This window comes from Solanum lycopersicum, chromosome 9, assembly GCF_036512215.1.
Source record: "Solanum lycopersicum chromosome 9, SLM_r2.1".
NCBI classification, from domain to species: domain Eukaryota; kingdom Viridiplantae; phylum Streptophyta; class Magnoliopsida; order Solanales; family Solanaceae; genus Solanum; species Solanum lycopersicum.
In genome coordinates this window covers 58,097,802-58,113,420 of record NC_090808.1, presented here as the reverse complement: position 1 = coordinate 58,113,420, position 15,619 = coordinate 58,097,802, and the positions used below count along the sequence as shown (strand labels likewise).

At 32.6% G+C, this 15,619-nt stretch overlaps 1 long non-coding RNA gene across 1 annotated transcript; it reads left to right on the top strand.

Annotated features, from left to right (window-relative positions):
- The first annotated feature begins 10,191 nt into the window (after positions 1 to 10,191).
- On the top strand, positions 10,192 to 13,988 carry LOC101267555 (uncharacterized). Its single transcript, XR_011211661.1, has 2 exons — positions 10,192 to 10,696; positions 13,707 to 13,988. It is a non-coding gene; the product is annotated as an uncharacterized lncRNA (long non-coding RNA).
- Positions 13,989 to 15,619: the final 1,631 nt, after the last annotated feature.

Here is a 15,619-nt window from a genome sequence, read left to right as displayed (position 1 = left end):
AAATTTCTTTTTTGGGCTTTTAAACAGAGCATTGATGGTTTCAAAAGATGTAGGCCAGTCATTTCTATCGACGACACACATCTTTATGGTTCGTATGATATCAAATTGTTAATTGTGGTTGGAATTGATGCGAATGAAAATATTTTTTCACTTGCATATGCTTTAGTTGCACGTGAGAGTTTTGAGTCTTGGTCATGATTTCTCAAGTTATTATGGACACATGTAGTTTGTGAACGACAAGGAGTTGGTCTTATTTCTGACCGTCATCAAGGAATCTTGCAGTGCGTTCAATCTTATGATTGGTTGAGTCCACCCAACACATATGATAGATTTTGTGTTCGACACTTAAAAACAAATTTTGATAAAAAATTTGTAAATAGTGAACTCGAAAATCTAATGTGGTTGGCTGCTACTGAGCATCAGGAAAAAAAGTTTGTGCAACGGATGCAACAAATCAAAACATTGTCTCCTGCAGCATATAAATGGTTAATGAATTTTCTTTGGAAAAATGGACAATGTATAAGGATGGTAGTCGTAGATGGGGTGCCATGACGATAAATGTGTCTGAGTCATATAATGGTTTATTGAAAAAAGCTCGGGGGCTTCCTGTGACTGCCATGATTCGAATGACGTTCAATGCTCTCGTTGATCGTTTTGTCGAAAGAAACAATCTTGCAATTGCATTACTTCAAAGTTATATGCCATGACCTCTTGCGATAGATAAAAAATTTAATGATTATTATCAAAGATCTCAAGGGCACACATATATGATGACTTACAACACAGGTGATGGGGTTTTTGAAATTCTTACTTTTGCTCATGATGGTAAAGGTGGAAATGTCCACAAGGTTACTGCAAAAGGTAAGAAATGTTCTTGTGGAAAATGGAGAAACTATCATATGCCTTGTTCGCATGCCATCAAATTTTGTGGACTTCGCGGAATCGAGCCAAAATCTTATGTAAGTAAATTCTACAGTGCAAAATATTACAAACGAACATACAGTGTGATATTTAACCCAGTGGGTGATGAAATGTATTGGCCACAACTCCTTTTAATTTAATTGCAAATACTGAATATTGGCGGACAAGTGGTACGCAAGTAAGAAGCCGACTTAAGAATGATATGGATATAGCTCCGGCTCGCATGACTAGAAAATGTAGTGTTTGTGAGGAGACAGGTCACACAAAAGTACGATGTCCTACTGGATTTTAAATATTTTGTCTATGTTTTTAAGGTTAATGTATTTTTATTATCTTGTTATTAATAACATGATATATGTCGACATTAATTTAATTTGTCTTGTGCATTTTAAATATTGTACGTATAAAATCTTTACATTATTATTATATTATTGATTTGAACTCTATTAAAAAATAATGATTTGACCTAATATAAAAAGTATTGATTTGACCTAACATAAAAAGTATTGATTTGACCTATGACATAAAGAAAATTAAATCCTGCAAACTTGTTCAAACATAAAAAAAGAAAGAAGGAAAAATCTCATTACTTTTTTCAAACTTGTACGAAACAACAAAATTTACATATTTCAAAATTCGAATCTAGAATAAATGTGCATAAAAAATTATTCTTCTGAATCCGAATCTTCTACATCTTCATTTTCAAAATCTTCCTCATTTTGATAGTGATTGCCTGTTCCACATCTAGTTGATTTGTGTAGCCTAGATGTTCTCCGAGGTGGATTTTGTCTATTAAGAACTACATTTTGTGAAGCCCCAACATTAAATCTTGAATCATCGGACACAGTTACCTATAATACAATATAATATAATATAATCAAATAAACATGCAATAAAATTAATTTTTTTTTATAAAAAATTAAAAAAATTGTATGAAAATTATTATACTTACATTCGAAAAATTCAATCTTCCACCAAATGGAGAATTATGTATAGGAAGTTCACGCATACGATGTTGAATACCATATTGAGATCCACTAAATTGCGCAAAACCAGATATTGGAACCTGTGGAGTTACAAAATCAACTGTTTGCTGACTACAAAAATTAACATTAGTGTTAGAGGGCCCTGTAGAAAAATCAAACATGGGATAATAAGGCTCAGAAGTCGCCACATTAGTGTTAGAGGGCCCTACAGAAAAATCAAATGTTTCACCACCTGTCCTTTTACCTCGACGCAGCCTCTCTCGGTGTTGTTTGTCGTGATCGGCGAGATACTTGTACTGGTGATGGTTCATCGTATTGAGTGGGAGTATTGTAATCAGGATCAAAGCTCAATCGCGTTCCCTGAAAGGCCGCATTCATTGACTCCATTAAAATACGAGTGACTTCCTCTGCATATTGTCTCATTTCATTAGATTGATTTTCATCATTTTCAATCATCCGAGCTCGACGATACTGCATTTCATGACCCCTAGCCTATAATGAATAAACAAATATTAATAACAAAAAAATTATTAATGATTGACATAATAATTTAAAATTTACATAATATACATATTAATGCCTCATATCTTCCTGCCATGTGTTGATACCCTTTTTGTACAACATGTTGTGGATTTCCAATGACCATGCGGGTATGCCTCATATACCAACGAAAGTAATCTGTTTGATCACTTACAAATGGAGGTCGAAATATACGATTTTGACGTTGTTCCCATAAATATTGTGTGTAGTTAAATGCATCTATTTCTTCTTGTTTTATTTTGGATCGTTTATCACGCTTAAAATGATATTCGGAAAATTGGGTACACGGTCTAGGAATATGTTGTAAAGAACCGAACTGTGTCACAACACGATCAACCATGTGCAACTCACGATAAATTCAATAAATCAGTGGCACCTGTGCCATCCAGACGCGTTGTCCTGACCGACACCACTCAGGCAATCCATTAATAACATCTTCCGAATAAGGTTGACAAATAAACTATAAAAAAATAATTAAGTAAGATAATTATAAAAACAACATTGGCAGAAAAAAATATGTACGTGAAAATGAATAATCTTACAAAATAATTTTTTTGTACCATTGTGTCATAACATATTTTACTTTTGAGGACCTAACAAGAATCTATGTATATGTCATTTTATTCACATAATTTTCTTGGGTAGTGAAACATAAGTGCCTCATTTAAGGATCTACCAAATATATTTTTATTAAAATAAAATAAAATATGAATAGTTTAAGATACTAATAATATTAAATACATGTTCATCAGTTAGATTATCTAGTACATCCCTAATCACACCGATTACAGTTCGTGCCTCATTTTGATGATTTCTACGTCGCGTCTATTTACGTGCAAGTGCAGTTGAAGCCTCAAGTTTATTGGTTCTTAGAGGCTTTGGCAATGGTTGTAGGGGAATAATTCTTGCCCATGCCCAAATCTACAATAAATAAATTCACCATTACTTATAATGCACTTAAATTTAAAAGTGCATATTACTAGTATATAAAAAATATTTAATTAAAAAATATGTATACCTGCACTAAAGAGAGAAATCCACAAACTTCATTTGATTTTTTCATTGATGCACGGCATAACCAATTATACAAATATAATAATGCGGCTGATCCCCATGCTTGAGTTGACATTAAATCTAAATTTCTCCGTACAAATATTAAATTTATCCGGAAATATTGATCCACCACATAACCATAATAAATATAATCTAAATCTTTGTTGAACTTCAAGCTCAGTTGAGTTATCATTAATACCATCCAAACCTTCGATATAATCAATCAATTTATATGTTAACAATCTACTAACACCAGAAAAACAACTAGTATCGGGTAACCATCCTGTTAATTCAAATATCATTTCTTGTCTACCTATAATCCCTGAAGAATCAACTCCATTTAAAATTATAGGACTACCATCTACTACCATTCCGAATAAAATTTCAATATCTTGTAGAGTTATAGTAACCTCGCTAGTTCGCATGTGAAAAATATGAGTTTCTGGACGCCACTTTTCAATTAAAGCAGAAATTAATCCGGAGTCATACGGCACACATCCTACATCAAGAATTCCTTTAAATCCACAATTTTCAAAATATTGAAGGATGCGAGAATGTAATGGATGATATTTTATATGTTGCCAAAATTCAATATCACCACGACGCGTATATAAGCAAGACCTCTCTTCTTTTATGCTACCATTCCAAATTCCTTCGGAACGATGATTAACTTGAATTTTTAATATATCATGCTCTACTGGACCAGGATGTACGTATACATTTGACGGATGCATATCTATACACAAAAAATAAAAAGAAATATTAACATTAATATAAGTATCAAACGATTGAATATATCAACAATATCATATAAAAGTATAAAATTAATTAAAATAAATTAAAAATAAAATAAATTTAAACTCACCTTATAAAGAAAAGGCTTTTAAAAACTTTAGAAAATTTGAAAAATAACAAGAATTTTAAGATTGTTGAAAGATTGAAAGTAGAATGCAATATGAATATGAAGAATAATTCACCAATTTATAACATTGTAAACATATTAATACTATTTACATGTGAACTCTCTATTCAACTATTTACAACAAAATCTTTACTATTTACACGTGAATCAATCAATCCATCGTGTGATTATCTTTAATTTTTTTAATATACATATATATATATATATATATATATATGTATATATCATTTTGTTTTAAAAAAAATCAATAAAATCGCTGCCTTTAATTTTTTATTTGAAAAATTTAATTATTTGAATTTAAAATTTTATTTGAATTCAAATATTATTTAAATTTAAATTTAATATAATATCTTTTTTAGAAAGAAAATATATTTATTACTTTACTTATTTTTATTTTTTTAAAAAATAATGTATATTTTCTTATAAGTTATATATTTAAATTTTAAAAAATATTATAAATTTTTTTTATGTAAAATCGCTGCTTTAACATTTTTTTTTTGAAAAAAGCTTCCTAGGCAGCAATTTAATTTTTTTTCTTTTTACAAAATGTTAAATCGCTGGTGTGGCAGCGATTTTTTTTTATAAATCACTGTCAAGGCAGCGATGTACCTTTTTTTTTTATAAAAAAAAATCAAAATCGCTGCCTTGGCAGTGATTTTTAAGAATCTTTTTTTTTGAAATTGCTGCAGCGATTTCATTTTTTTTATTAAAAAAAAAAAAACTTTTGCAAAATCGCTGCAGAGGCAGCGATTTTGCTTTTTCAGCTGAGGTAAGTCGCTGCATTTGCAGCGATTTTACCGTTTTGGTTAATATAAAATTTTATATGCCGTTTTAAAATTTTTATTAATATTTTGTACCCTTTAAGTTTCGAACTCTCAATACATGTATAAATATTACTGTTTCAAGGTAAGAAAAAATAGTTGTGCAAATATAAACCAAAAAAATGCTATTGTGCAAATTATTGTGTTGGATAATGTATTTTTAAAAGGATGAACACTGATGCAAAATAATAGAATCAATAAACGTTGAAGATGATTTGATGTGAAGAAGCTGATAGCAATCTTTCAACCATGCTTTAAAAACATGCAAGTAAGGTTAGATCTTTTGAGTCCTATCGATAAAAGTTACATACATAATCATTGGGTGGATAGGACAAGTTTGTAATTGAATTTCCAATAATATAATTTCATGGAAAAATAGACAGTATCTGAAAATGAAGAAATAGAAATTACATTTTGCAGAATTTGTGTTTTTAGGACCTCATGGACATGCTTTTCCTAAATACTTTCAAAGAATTAACCACACAACCTCCATGCCCTCACCTCGCTTATTAAGAGTTTTGGGACCTTAATATTTAGTCATTTATTTGGACCACCAAAAAAAGAAAAAAAAGAAATAAGGAATACAATCAAGACTGCTTAAAGTTAAAGTATATTTCTTGTCCCAACGCTAATTAGGTTTTGGTTTAAAAAAATGATGTATTAGATTCGCCTAATGAAATGTTTAGTGGCAAGATATTTAATTATTACTCCTTCCGTCCATTCAGTGGCTGATCCAGAATTTCTTAATTATGGGTGCTCAACTATTTGTAATTTGAAGTTGGTACCAAAGTAGATGCTCAATTTACATATTCATACAAAGCATATTAGTGTTGTCTCCAAATGTAATGGGTGCTCAAGCACCCATGCACTTGAATGTGCATCCGCCACTGCATTCATTTTTACTTGTCCACTATACTATTTTAAAATGTTTAACAATACTTGTACAATTTATAAAACCAACGTATAATTTATCACGTTGTGTCTATTTTATCCTTACTATTAAATACTATTAATTTTTCAATGTTTAGATGACTTGTATTTATATGGATGATTAAGTAAAATTATCATTATCATTTAATGTTTCTTAATCTCTTTATTAAGTCAACAATAGATTACTATTGTCGGATGGATGAGAGAGTATATATACATTACTCAACTTGACACGAAATATGTAATTGGTCCTACTCCATTCCTAAAACAATAATATTCAAACCACAATTTTTTTAGTCCACATGGATAATATCAACTCCATGATGTAAGCGTCTAAAGTTTCAATCCTGAAATACAATGAACATGAAAGGAAAAATAGCAAGCAAATAATGATATTTGTATTTGAATTAATGCGAAGGCTACAATCTTTATGAGGTTTTTAATAAAAGTTGTAATCCTCTGATTTTTCTCTTCACATATGTTCTTGATTTGACGAAAGACTTGCGGCTCAACACTTGAAGCGAAGACTTCTTTGTATGTGGAAGACTTGCAGATCACCACTGAAGAGCGACTATGTATTTCCATATATATGTATTTGTGTGTATTTTGATAAGAAGAAGACCTCTTTATATAGGCTTGAGTTAGGGCTTTAGGGTATTTTGGTTCGAGCAATTTTGATCCCTAGGCCTGAAGAACATGAGTTGGGATCATCTTATAACCTTTATGGATTGATCCAAGTTGGACTTGATTTAAGTCATACAATTTTGACTTAGATATTAATTCGATTTTATCAATCAGTAATTTAACTTGATCAACGTGTGATTATTTAAGATTTAATCCAAGTTTAATATGAATTTATCAATAAAACTTCACTGTCTACACATGATTTTCAATTGAATATTTGTTGCTATCTCACTTTTAATTATTAACCAAATATTAACTACATTTACTTCTTTGTTAAGTTTCTCAACTTTGCTTTCTTGGACTAATAATTGTAAGTTAATATTGGGCCTATCTATCTGGGCCAGTTGGCATTTCAATTTCTAGAATTCAATCACTACGGAATACGGATTTGAGTGGTGAGTAGTACCTCAATGATGTTCTCTTCATATATCTCATATTTATGGACCACTATAATTAGATTTATCCCCTTGTATTGAGATTTGACGATGCTTCTTGTTGAAATATGTGACCATTTTATTTAAAAGTTTAAGTTGTAGTTGTGTATATGAGAATTCCTTTGCATGCTTTGATACCTCGTTAAAATGTTTGACCATCTCATCTAAAATCTTACGTCGTTAAAAAAATCATACTTTTATAAGTTAATTATATTCTCAACATTCCTAGCTAAGAAATGGTTTAATCATGGTTTCTTTCTAGAATTCTATTGTAATCGATGAAAGAGTTTTATAAGTAACATGTACTTGTTCTTTACTTGCTTTCATTGAACTTTTTCAAAGTGCAAAATCCAATTACCATAAGATTTTTTGGCTTTGTTTTATTTTAAATTCATACCTCCTTAATTCTTTTCTTTTAAAAATGGAGAATTTTGTTCACTGACGCTATTTATGTGAACTTTATCAACAATATGTTCAATTGTGAGATTTTTGCAAGTATAATTGATGACTTTTTGAATGTTGAGAATGATACTAAATCCCAATAAGAAGTTTGTCATTTTTCAAATGAAAAAAAGACCTAAAATACCTTTAAATTATTGGATTTGGTACAAAAATATCTTTCGTTAGCTTTTAGGATTCATAATGACCTTGACGTCAATTTTTAGGGCCTATAATGCCCTTATTACTAACAACCATTATAACAAAAACAATTAAAGCTCATTTAATACATGGCATGTTATGATTTTGTTGAAATATAATTAACTTAAACAAATCGAAATTCCAACCCAACCCAACCCGGATCCACCTATTAATCCATACGCGCCCCAACTAGAAACTCCATTTTCCGTTCTTTTGTTTGTTTGTAGAATAAACATTGATTCAATGTTGGAACTCCTTATGGATGAATCAGTTCTGGAAAGAAGAATATGGTTAATGGTTCGCTCAATGGCATCAGAGAACAAAGTGACTTTTAATGTTGGTGTTTGTTTTGCCATATCCTCTGATTAAACACTATATTTCAGTTCTTCGAAATGACTCAAATCCCCGCAAAACACCTCATGTTTTAGATATTTAAAAACATAATTTTTATATGTCAAAGAATTACACTTAGAAAATAGGCAAATTTTTTATCGTTTAAAAAATTCCAAATAAAAATTGAAATCAGAACAAAGTTAGTTATTGGATAATTGCAAGTCATATTTTAGGTGCCATAAAATCCTTTCTGAAATATAAATAAGAATCCCCGAACCTTTTGAAAGTTCCCTAGATTTCCTGTTTATCTTTTTTAAATTAAGTTTTCTTGATTTTTCTTTAAAAAATGAAGTGGCGGCTCTAAACGAGTCATAAAACAATACATATTTTTTCTTTGAACTAAAACAGAATGACGACGTTGCCCAATTATCAAGAATGCCATAGCTGATCTTGGTAGATTGTTTAAGTATGGAGATTCAAGAGATCGATTGTCTGCTATAGTACCACCGAGTGTTGCATCTGTGGAATTCGTTAATCCAAGAAAACCTGTTGCAATTGTTCCTCTGGCTTTAGTAAAGACGTGTCATCAATTTTTGCAGCAACAAAAATAATTTATCTGGGAGTAGGCAGAAATGAAGAAACACTTTAGTCCTCGAACGTGCCCTTTTTGCTCCTCCTCCTCTCACAAATCTTAGGGAGAAGTCTCCATGATTTTTATGCATATACATTGGAATAGTTGACCCAACTGTTAAAGAGACATGGTTTGTAGTTGGGGCGGTAGAGATTAATGGGTTGGGTTGGATTTTCATTTGTTGAGGTTAATTAAATTTTCAACAAATCATTGCGTGCCTTGTATTAAATTAAAGTTTTAATTATTGTTTATACAAATACTGTTAGTAATTAGGGCATTATAGCATGGGCGGAGCTACTACATAACAAGGTTGGGTAGATGAACAATTTAATTTTAGATCCTTTTCTGTTTTCTAAATAATGACAATGTGGCTATTGCACACTGTTATACATACTCATCTTATAAATAGGGTTTTATCACATTTATAAGATGACTTGTATTCCCCTTACAATTTTTTGGGGTTCAGTCGGCGTTCCAAGTATATGAGATGAAATAATGTTACTGCTGATCGATTTCAAAGCCATTTTCTTTGCCTTTTCAACTTATAGTATAAAGAAAAATAGTGCTTATATAAAACCTTATTATAATAATATATAAATAACTGCTCAATTTATGTCTAAAATTTCATAAATATACTTATACTATACTTCTGAACTTATTTTATTAATAATTTTTTATTATTTTTAACGTGACACTATTTTATGAACCCAATATTAATTGACTTTTTCTTTTAAGCCAAATGCCACGTAGGTCTGTATTTTCACTTATTAGAAAATAAAAAATACAAATGCAACCCCAATCCTTTCATAAAAAGGAGTGAGTTACTAGTACCAAGGCGGCCCTGTGCACATGCTTTCCCCTTCTTTCCAATATTTAAACCATGCATTATTTATGCATGCTGGCCTACTACAACTAGATATCATTTCTCCACTCTATACACGTTGGGCTCGGGGTAATTCAAATTTTTTCCATCAAAAAATTATATGATATATATAGTGTTAAATTTTATGTATTTCATATATTTATATATATATTTTGAACCTCCATAGTAACCACAAAAAATCTGATGTTGCAGTGTTATTTCTCCTTAACATTGATTTTCACATCAATGGTTCAATTCCCTATGATAACGTTTTTTCTTTTTCTGCTTTGTATATGCAGTTTTGTTTTCAAGTTTTTTTTTTTTTTTTAAATTTTAGGTCCGTCACTCTATATATATATATATATATATATATATATATATATATATATATATAGTAATAATTATTTATGCATGGCGGCCTCTATAGATGGATGGAATAGTTGTTATGGACGGTCGATCGGGACCACATATATATAATATTAGAATTAAACATAAAATTGTGAACGTAAACGTATAAAGTATGAAAATAAATGCATTATTGTATGTATATAGACAGACACCTCTCTCCTTCCATTCATTACAACAAACAAACAAAGAAAAGTTCAAAATAGCGAAAATGTTTAGTTTTTTAGATAACGATAATAGAGGTGTTATACTGGAAAGAGCTCATTGTATTGCTTCTTTATGGCAAAAAAAGACTTATCATCGTTTGAAACTTCATGCTTGTGATTATTTTAAGTCGTCTCGTCGTAAAATCCGTGTTGTTGACATTGGTTCTTTGGAGAAAATCAGATCTGGGAAAGTTGAGGTTGTTCCTGGAATATTCAACAAGTTTTCATGTGCTACTAGTACTGGCTTACGCTCTGACCCGAGTAGCATGGGGCACGTGGAATCCCGTGTGAATCAGCAAGGACCACGCAATGTTCCGTATTGGCCAAAGGTGAGAAAATGATGTATTTCAAACTTGTGTAATGCAAGATTGTGTTAATAGTATCCTTATGTTTTACAGGAAAGTAAATTTTTGTGCAAGAATGATTACCCAAAAGCACAATTTCCTAACAATGGAAAATGTAGAGTTGGATTCGAAAAGAGAAGTCTGGCTCGTGCTTCTGCATTCATTAGGAAAGGACAAAACTCTGCTCATACAATTTCTTTTAAATATTAGAGGAAACTATTTCCAAAACGGTCAAAATTAGACTTAAGACTGTGGATTGTATGTTCATTAGATATGCTACATGGAACACTTTGAAAATTCAAGACTCATTGTAAAGCCTAACATAGGTCTCATAAAGTCTAAACACCGTTTCTAACTCTATTTTAAGTGAATATAGGTCATTTAAGAGATTTAAGAACCAAATCTCCAAAACGTCTGGGTACGACTCCCTAAGGACAAACCAAGGGCCCTTGAGGAGGAACCTGCAGTTTGATGCAACATTGCCTGACAGTGTGCATAGATGGGACAGACGAAGAGCCGTGTGTGGATCGACGGAGTGTCGATGCCACCGTCGTCCCAAACTTAGGCTGGTGGAGAAGGTTCCTTCACCTGCATAGTTTATGGAATTATCGACGGAGTGCGAAGGTGCAGGCTACGGTTTGTGTGTGGATCGACAAGGCTTCAATGCCACCGTCATCCAACACTTAGAAAATTGGAGAAATCCTCGTCTGCATCAGTCTCTAACCAAACTTACGAATGTGCAGCACGGACCGTCGGTGGACCAATGGTCAATCGATTGAGATCTCGTCGATGGGGTCTGCAAATTCGTGCATGTTTTAAATTAAGTTCATTTAATTAATTAAGTGGTTTAGGGGTTAGTTGGGGATTAAAGAGAGACTAATTAAGTTGATTAATTCCTACTATAAATACCCTCAACCGTCGTTAATCAAAACACAACTCTCAAATAAACCCTCTTTCTTCTCTCTTCTTTCTCTCTTCTAATTGGAAGACTCCATAGAAGCTTAGCTTGGAAGGTGAATTGGGGGTCGGAAAAAGGGTAGATTATTCATCAAATTGTTGAGAAACATTAAGGTATGTGTTCTATTCACCTTTGAGATCCTTTCCTCAAAGGGTTCCTTCAAAATAGATTTCAAAAAGTTGAATTTCCTTATGGGTTTCATTCAATTACGAAATTAAAGTTATGGATTGAGTTGTTAATGAATTTTTAGGGTTATATTGAGTAGATTAACATGTAATTCAACTTGTTTGTGGTAGTTGTTGATGGTTTGGTCTAAATTGAAGAATATGATCCTCTATCCTTAACCATCGGTAGTGATCTTGACCTATATTGTATTGTGGTCATTCAATTGAGTTGGTTGTTGATTTGATTACTATCCTATGGTGCTATTATGATTAAATTAAGATGAATTATAGACCTATCATGCTAGTTCTTGAGATGTGATTTATGTTATGAATTATAATGCAAAATTAGCCTATGTACCTTGTCTCAAGTTGTGATCTAAAGATGAATTGTGTTATAGAGATGCAATTGACCTTGTTATTTTGGTTACCATTGTGTGATGATGTTACTTTCCAAGTTGGGTGAAGTTATGGGTTGATGGTAAGACCTTGATGATAGACTATGAGGAAGACTTGGTAAGTCTTAGAATCTCTATCTTTACTTCCAATTATGATTAATTGTTGCTAAGTCATGATATTACATTTGGAGTATGCTTTATACCAGGATTATAGGGTGGTATGATGTTGAACCGAAATGTCTTGACTATGTTGTGAGGTTGATTAAGGTGTATGTGCAATAAGGATGGTGAAAACTATCAATGTGCCTAAATATGTTATAAAATACTAAAGTGTTAACCTCCCTTATATGAATTGTAATGAAAAGACTTATACTCATACAATTTTTATTAAGCTATTGATGATGGTGATTATATAAGGAGTAGAAGTTATGGCCTAAATTAAATAATGATTGATAATAAAGGCTTAAAGACATTCCATTAAATGGACTTAACTTAGCACCGAGTGAACTTGACAATGGGAGGTGATGGCTTTCCATAGAGGAAGTGTTATCTTGTAGGTCTATAAGTGATGTTGACTCCCCTTTGAAGGATACTCATCCAATGATTCCCATGAGGTGAGGCCCCAATTACTAAATGGTATGTACAGGGAATACCTATCTCTTCGTTCCTTAAACTATGTTGCCAACATATGATACTAGCTAGTGGATCCACCTAGAAAACTATGTTTATATTAGATTTTACCTTGGACGCTAGACCACCTTCCATCGGTGTAATATCTTATGACACCGGATTCCACATTTTACTCATGTGGTCTATGTCGGTTAAAGCAAGTGTTCCCTAAAATAAAATGAATGAATGAAGTATAGACTAACTAAAGTGACTTGAGGGTTTTGACTTAGCCTAGGTAGGGGTATGAGACTCTACCTATGCCTTGCACTATTTTCTTGATGGGAGCTTTGGAAAGTTAATATTATGTATACGGATGGTATTAAATGTAATTGTTTTTATATGATGATTATGATGTTTATGAACATGCAAATGGTCATAATGGTTTTAATTAATTAAAAGATGAATTTATGAATTTAAGAGATTATATTGTGTGAAGTATGATACTAATTATAGTTCTTGTTGGGAGACTTGATTAAGTAGGGTTATGGGGCTTTACTTGGTCATTGCACTTGTTGACTCTATGGGAATTTATGATTTGCTACCTTACTTTGCTTATGTGATTACTCTTATTCATGTATGTGATGATATTACTTTGTGATAGAGTATACGATATTATGGGTTCAAGCGTGTTGATATACATTTGACTTCCTTAACTATTGGTTGTGTATAAGTTCTTAAAGGAGTAAATTAAAATGATTTAACTAAAAGCTCCCTTTTTGCGTATTTTGCTTGTATATGGGCATAAGATCTCATACTTAGTACATGTAGAGTACTAACCTCATTTTTTTCTTTCCTTTTTTCCAAAACAGTTTAGGTTCAGATTGTTGAAGATTTTTGGGAGGCGTCATTGTTGAAGGCTTGGATTCTTGCTTTCATCCAAGGAGGGTAGGTCCTCAACTCTCGAGGACAGTGCCATAATGTAGCTTTGGATTTTGTTATGAGCTTATTGACTCTATCATTCCTTTTCTTGTTATTTGAATATTGTTCTTTTTTACGACCTATACATGGTCTTGTTGAATTGATGTAAGGGTTATGCCCAAATTGTGATATTCGTTTAGATGGTATGAGATGAGATTATCATTGAGACTTTATTCCATATTCTTATATATGTATGTGCAATAAAAGTAGAAGGCTATGTAACCTTATTATATGAAGGGTCTATGTATACTCGATATGAATATATAGTATGTGTATGTAGAGGTCTATGTAAACCTCCAAATAGTAATAATAAAAGTTTTAAATTTTTCCGAACTTTTCAACCAATGAATGTAATGACATGGAACTAAGAGTCTAGTCTTAGTCCTTTAAAAGGCCGCCGGAGGCGGTTACGTCTAGGGTGGTAAACTCGGACATGACAAACTTGGTATCAGAGCGTGAGGTTGAATATCGTTGAGATATCTCTCTCTCTACCACGTCTATGTAGGTTTGTATTCATAATTATGAAGCGCGCCTCACTTATGAGTAGGAACCTATATGATGCTTAGGAATCACTCTCTTTCTTGAAAATCTTATATCATGCCAATAGAGTATTCTTATGGTGTACTTTCTCATCTAATCCTATTGTTGTGATTATAGGAAGCATGAACACCTGAAGGAATGCGGCTCGAAGACTTGAGGAGGAAGTTGCCAATGCGAGAGCTCCTCCCCATGATGAGCAAGTTCCTCAATTTGAGGAGAATGCTAATGTTGATCAAGCCCTGGCTAACCCTCCACCAATGACGAAGGCGGAGATGAGGGATATTCTTGCTCAAATGGCTCAAGCCATGACTACTCAAGCACAAGCTGCGACGGTTCAAGCCCAAGCTATGACGCCCAAGGCAATCATGATATTACTCCCTGTTCTCATCAACAAGTCACAACTATGGGTTCCCGTCTAAGGGACTTCTCTCGAATGAATCCTCCTACTTTCTATGGGTCTAAGGTTGATGAAGACCCCCAAGAATTTATTGATGAGGTCTACAAGATACTATTTATTATGGGGGTGTCTTCAAGTGAGAAGGCCGAGTTGTCCACATATCAACTCAAGGATGTGGCTCAAACTTGGTATATGCAATGGAGGGATAATAGGCCTTTGAGGGGTGGTCCGGTAACTTTGGAGATTTTCAAGCGGTTTTTCTAGATTGGTTCTTCCCTAGAGATATGAGGGAAGAGAAAGTGGTAGAATTCATCATCCTCTGCCAAGGGGGTATGAGTGTTCATGATTACTCCTTGGATTTCATCCAACTGGCTAAATATGTTCCTTACTTGGTCTCCAATCCTAGAGACAAGATGAGCTGATTTGTGACGGGTGTACCAAATGAATTACAAGAAGAATGTCATTCGGTGATGTTACATGTCAATATGAACATTTCCCATCTTATGGTGCATGCTAGGAGGGTGAAGGAGACTAGAGCTAAGAGGAAAAATAGGGATTCAAAAAGGGCAAGGTCTTTTGAGGGTGAAGCTACAAAGAATAGGCTTGAGATTCAAGACAAACCTAAATTAAATAATAGATTCTCAAATCAAGTTCCATCCAAATTTCCTAAGGCTAGGGATGACAAGGCCCCTAGGCCGAAATTCAAAAAGGAAAATATTGGGAGTTCTTCTAATGAGAAACCTACTTGTGCCAAACGTGGAAAGGGTCATTTTGGTGAATGCTTGATAGGAAAGAGAATTTGCTTTGGTTGTGGAAAAAATGTCCACAAGGTGAGAGATTGTCCTAATTCTAAGGGGAAAGAGAAGA